The sequence below is a fragment of the Sceloporus occidentalis genome, unplaced genomic scaffold (assembly GCF_023333645.1).
Source record: "Sceloporus occidentalis isolate IW3139 unplaced genomic scaffold, rSceOcc1.0.p SCAF_26, whole genome shotgun sequence".
Taxonomy (NCBI): Eukaryota; Metazoa; Chordata; class Lepidosauria; order Squamata; family Phrynosomatidae; genus Sceloporus; species Sceloporus occidentalis.
The window spans coordinates 3,965,176-3,971,795 of record NW_028317006.1 but is presented as its reverse complement, the minus strand read 5'-3'; positions in this window follow the sequence as shown (position 1 = coordinate 3,971,795).

Here is a 6,620-nt window from a genome sequence, read left to right as displayed (position 1 = left end):
GAAGGTTTGTGTCTGTGAGCCGGAGTATGTTAGAGCGTGTGTATGTGGGTATTTGAGTGTGTGTGTCTATGGATATATTAGCATGTGTGCCTGGGTATGTTTGTGTGTGTGTGTCCGTGTTAGTGGGTTAGTGCGAATGTCGGAATGTGTGTTAGTGTCCCTCACAAGGTCAGGCTCTGGATCCGCCCTTGCCTCCAACAGCCGACCGCACCTGTTAGTCGAAGAGAGTGTGGTTCTGTGATACACTCATACTGCATATTATTGATATAGAGGATAAACTAGGTTTTGCTAAGGAGCGCCTCGATGATGGTATTTAATTATCCTATGAACACAGGGTTTTCTGAGAAAAAAATTAAAGAAAAACAAACACAAACAAAATTCTGTTTTCATATAAATGCAGCTCAAGTATTAAGCTTCATAATTCTCTTGGGTTTTGCACTTTTGATTCTAGATCCATAAATTCCATACCTGTCAGGAAAGCATCAAAGCAAATCAAGCATTTGCCCTAGAGACTTCTCTAAAAAGCAAGATGCTGCTTCTACTTTCTTCCTATCGATTACGTTGCAGCCCATCACTGTCCACCAGTGGCTTGAAGCAAAGGTTATATTGATTTTCTAATTCAATTACAAACGCAAGGGTTTTAATTGAATGTGTGATTCATTAATTAAGTGTTCAGAACATTTCCCATTGTCTGTTATCAAACTGTCAAGTGACAACTATATACAGGTGGAATTCTTTAGCCATACAATGGAGCTTAAAATTTCATAGAAACATAGAATATCTTTTTAAAAAAAAACACATATAGGATTTCTTCAGCAAATGAAGTCCTTAAACTAACATATTTTTGCTTTGAAAGACAGATAAAGTGAGTTGGCCTGAAATTTACCAACAGAAGCACAGGCTGGATCCCAGCAAGTGATTCATTTGCAAAACATTGAAGAGGTGAAGGAAATGTACCATAATACTGTGGTGTATCTGTACAAATGTTACTTTTTCCTTTGTAGGCTATAAAGTATTTAGTCCGTTGGCTGTTTTCATTTGTGGCTGAAGTATTTTTAACATGCAATTCCACAGTGGTCACACGGGCATCTATAATAATCATTTAGAGAAATAATTTAGGAAATATTTATGAGTAAACACTTCCTGTGGGCAAAGAGCCTGTGTTGTTGAACAGGTCTGCAGGATGCGTATTGAGGATGCTGGAATGGTCTGTGTATAGCACACAAAGGTGACCTTTACCATATTTTGGAAGTTCCCAGAGCTGGTCCCCTTGTTCTTTTTCTTTTCCTGCTCCTTATGGGAGATGAACGGTTTGTGTTGGGGAGATGGGTCTAGCCGCAAACAGGGAAATACCCAGCCCCCAATATATAGAAAATGAAGCTGACATGGAAGTCAAAGAAGCCAAAATCCACTCCACCCATACAGAGATCAAACGGTACCCAGGAGGTTTTATAATCAGCTGTAATCCATAGACCAATGTATATCTAGCAGAACAGCACTCCAATATTTCTGGTGCTTGAACTGGGCTCCACCAGCACTCCAGTAGGTCAGTAAGGTATATTTCATTCAGCAACTCGGGCAACATTTCAACCTTACGGTCTTTATCGAGCCATAGAGACTTGAGGCCAAACTCATAGGGTTTCTTGGTATGTCAGAGGGTCTCTCCAAGTGACATGAAGGTCAAAGAAGGTCATGGGTCACTGTCTATAGAGGAAATCAGAACATCTCTGTGTTCTGGCCAGTGAGAAAAACGTTACAAATGAAAAAAACTGATCTTTACATTTCTGAAAAAGAAGACCATGCCTCATTTTGTTCAACAGTACCTGGCCTCCAGCATAGCTATATTTTAATTGTATCTTGGGTAGATATACTCTGCTATGTATAAAAACACTCATTTTATGTTTTATTTTTCTAATATAACAATATGTCCTCTCATAAATTAAATTAAAAAATAAATAGTAAAGAATAAAAAAGACATTAATTTTATTTAATTTTTGGCATGTCTGGCAGCAAAAAGGGTTTAACATTCATTTGAAGGGTTAACTTTAACCATTCAAATCTCACTGAATTAAGCACAGGAAACCCTCTCTGACAAATTGTACATCCTACATGACGGCTGCCTGAAGCGCAAGTACATATGTTTTTGTTCAAGCAACAATTGTGTAAAACTAATTAGACAGAACAGTACTAAGTTACTAAAGCAGAATCCAGAGTGAGTCACCAGTATAACGGCATCCAACAAATGTTGCCAATTTGCTCGACAGGATAATAATAAATGAAAATACCAGAACAACAGTACACAAAGACTGCCTTCTACCATGTGTTCCAAGTATCAGTGTCATGGCTGCGGGTACTGGATTAGGCAGGAGTCTCTGTGCAGAGAAAGGTTCGGGCTAAGGACCCTGTGTGAGGTATAGATGTTCCTGGATGCCGACTGCTGTCTGCTGCAGCTTTAGGCTTTTTCCTAGGCGCCATCAACAGGAACAAGACTGACATACTGTGGAACCGGCGGACGGACCGACGAAACGGGGATGAGATGGAGGCACTAACTAAGAACGGTCCAAGGTGAAATGATCAATAACCCAAACGGAGTGCCAAGTCAGGAGTCCAGAGCCAGGGGTCAGAAAACCAGAACGCATAGAACAACAACAACACAAACAATACTGCAGGGCCAGGAAGTACAAGGGAGGATGAGAGGAACCCTGGTATATAAAGGCCACTGATGAAACCCCAGTGAGCATTGAGCTTTGTGGTGGTGACATGGGTAGGAGAATGGTCTCCCATCTGCAGGGTTGCTGGTTCTAAACCTGCGGTTCCTGACAATCAGTCTGATATGCTGCCTTAAAATACTTAAAAGGGACTGGTGACATCTCAAATTATCCCCAATTCTTATTAGTGTTTTACAGAGGAACTACACAATTGTAAATAAACTCAACCGCTAGAGGTCTTCTAAAACAATACTCACAGGGCGCATATTAGAACTTCCTGGTTAACTGACAGTATGATTCCAATGCAATCGTCAGCTTGGGATAATGGAAAACAACGAAACATTTGCACGAAAGGACCTTGCTATGTTTTGGTGCAGCAGATGTTACATTAGAGACAGAACAAAGAAAGATCCTCAAAAAAGAACATTAAAATAGTAATAACACGCATGATAAATGGGTTTTGGGACTGGATTCAATTATTGTTTTATCTCAGAGTACAAAATGACAAAAATGATACACTGCGTTATCCGGAACCTGTCTTAAAATCACTTAACTTCACATACATAGTGTCCTCTACAACTAGTATATCATAAATCCCTGAGTCCAGCACAGATATTAGAGTAAAGTCTGTTTTAAGGAGAAAGGCAGCTGCAGAATCACTTTTCATTATGAAGAGAGCAAAGCAAAAATCCTTTCATTTCCTGAGCAGTCCTGTTCTATATTATGACATAGGATTCCTGTCCTAATGTATAACAGGATTATGATTATTCCTGGTACCAGTTTGGGAACCTTAAGGAGTCAATGGTTCACCTAGGTTCAAACATGATCAACCTTTTTTAATCAAGTGACTGGGAGGTTGTTACCTGTATTTTGGCTCCTTTGACAATAAGATATGATAGGTGCGAGATGTGTGATGCGAGATGTGTGCATATTACCTAGTTATGCAAATTATTTATGACATATTTGAAGGGTTTAAGCCACGAGGAAACTTTATTTTTATGTTTTACTTCAGCAGAGGACATACGTTAAGTATAACATGCATTTTGTTTCCACCAATGTCTTGGGAGTGCTTAGGTACATAAAGTGGTTTTCCAAAAATCATAAAAAAGTACCACAACTGCCAAAAAGGAATTGAATTTTAGTTTATCCAATATTAGTGCAGAGGAGCTTTCCCATTTTTGTAATCCTTGGAAAAATGCCCCCTCCTCCCCAGAATAAAGAACTTCAAAAAAGACTAGCGCTAAACCAAAGGTTTTCAAGATTTTGGGATATGTATACACAATGGAACTCAAAGTATCTTGACATAGACACTAGAATGCATTTGGGGCATTTATTAAATATGTGCCTTAAAGCCTATTTGTGCCAACATCTATTGTGGACCTTTGTGTATGGTATCTTTCAAATCAGAGGGATGCATCACCCTGTAGGGGTAGTAATACCCACTCTTCCCTGTCAACTACCACAATCCAGCAAGCCTCTCAATCGTTCTGTAAATTGATCATATGGTATATCACATTTTGTGATTAGTGGAGAGAAAAACCTCTTACAAAACTTTGTTATCTTATGCTATATGCCAAATGCTTCAGAATGCTGACCCAAGAAACATTGAAATTCAAAATAAACTTCTATATATTCTAAGTGCCAATGCCTGGTCATAAAAAAGTTACAATTGCTGGGGGGTTTCACAGAATAGTGTGAATAAAATACTAAAGTAAGAAGCAAGGCACATTGTAGAAAAAAATATATTTCTTAAAGCAAGTTTTAAAAGGAATCAGATGCTACTTTCTATATCTAAGTCTACCTCCTGTCTGATCTTTGTTAGTTTATTCTCCCTCGTATAAATCCTTTTATGAAGTTCGGGCATTTCATGAAGTTTGATTACCCAGTAAAGACATTAAGCACAAACTCAGAAGAGAGACTGAACACCTTCTTCTTTCCCAAAGAACCATTTCCTTTAGCGATTTCCTTTGTGTATTAATCCAGAACGCTTTTGTATCTTACACAATTGTGCTTCTCAACATATGCCAAAAAATAAGAGCAGTATCAGCTCTTATATATATATATCAGTAGCGGTACCCTGCTCATTATTTTTAAACCGTGTCCTAAAGCACACATAAAGTCTTTATATGTGCTAGGTTTCTCTCTAATTTATAGTTTTCCACTTCAACGCCTACACCAGTAAAGCCTAAGGCACTCCAATGTAGCCCACAGGCCATATAACAGGATGCAGGTGCTTAGCTTTGTCTCATAACATGTCCCTGTAGTAAGGTAGCACTCAAAGTGCGGAAGGAAAAATGGAGCAATGTTGAGTAAGACTTGTTTTGTGTGGGTATATATGTATAAATGCATGTATATGTCCGCCTACCTAGAGACCCTGAAGAATCCAAAATCCAGCACTGTCCAACAGCAATACATTTTTTAGAGGGACGTATGTAGTAAATTCAAGTACCATGAAATATAATTTTTTCATATAAGATGAACAGCAAAAAAAACCCCAAAAACAGTAGCTTACTAGCTGATGTGCATGCACACAATACATAAACTAAGCTAACATTTGTAGTTAAGGATTATACTTTTAAATATTCCCCCCCCCCATACAACTGTGTCAAGTAATTGTCCAAATACTCCAGATTGAGAAAGTACTGATACTATCATGCTGGTATTAAACTCACCTACAGCAGATTAAAAAAATATTGACAGGAAGCCAACTGGTCATCAGGCGTTAAAGGGACAGTTTAATGTACTGGACAGTCTCATTAAAGAAGAATGCATATTAAAGTACTTTGATCCGACGATTCTTGAATTCAATGGGAGCACTTTCTGTACATGCATACAGTCAGTGGATCAAATGCAAGAACACATCTCCTGCACGCAAAATAGCATGGAGCAGGGAAAAGGGCAAATACATATTCTGTGGAATCCTCCCTATGGATTTGCAAGGAGGGCCACACACAAATTTAAAGGAAACGTTCAACTATCGTATACATTAAAGTGTGTATGATAGCTGTAGATGTCCCTTTAAATCTGAATGGGCAGACTGTTGTCTGTATTTTTTATTGTTATAGTTATATAGTTATAGTTTTTATCATTACCTTTCTTCTTCCCTTTGCTCTCCAAGCAAATGTAATCTAATAAAAGCCAGATCATTTGATTTATGAGGCTGCTGTGGTGACAGAACAGAACTTATTAGGTCCTTAGTGTCCTATGGTATAACTGAAGGCCCAGCAGACTACACACAAGTTATTTTGCTTGACCTACAGGTTGCCAATGATTCCTATAAAATTATACCAAAGATTTAATAACATCTACTCCCCGCTCTGTGTATCTCTCTGAAATAAAACAACATCCCAGTAAATACAGAAATAATATTGTTCCCATCTGAGCTGCCTTCTAGAACAATACAATCCGGATTTGGATGAAACAAAAATCTTCAACCATATAAGTTACCTAAATACAATATATAAATATATCTGTGAAATTCTTTTGCACATTAGGCATCTAGTAAAATAAAAATACCACTTTTTTTTTTTTTTTAAGTATTTGTCCTTCACTAGGTTAAAAGATAAAAAGTGAAAAAAGCAAATGTGTGACTGTTGACTTATCCTCACTTTTAGTTCTCGGTCTTTACTAATAGTAGTTTCCTAAATCCTTGCCAAGGTTATCTTCCTTTTGTGTATGATTTCTTTCTATTCATCTTGTTAAGTAAATCAATTAGCTTGTAAAGGGCATGCAGAGAGATATCCGTGTGTCCTTATTGTGTCAAGGATTTTATGGTCTCATAGTAAATATTAGGGTCTGATAACAGATGTTAATGCACTATATTGTAGTAAGCGGTGGTGGAAGATAAAACTTACAGATTTTAGAGTCTACAAATGTGTTTAATTTCACACTTCACTGACATTTCATGTGAGA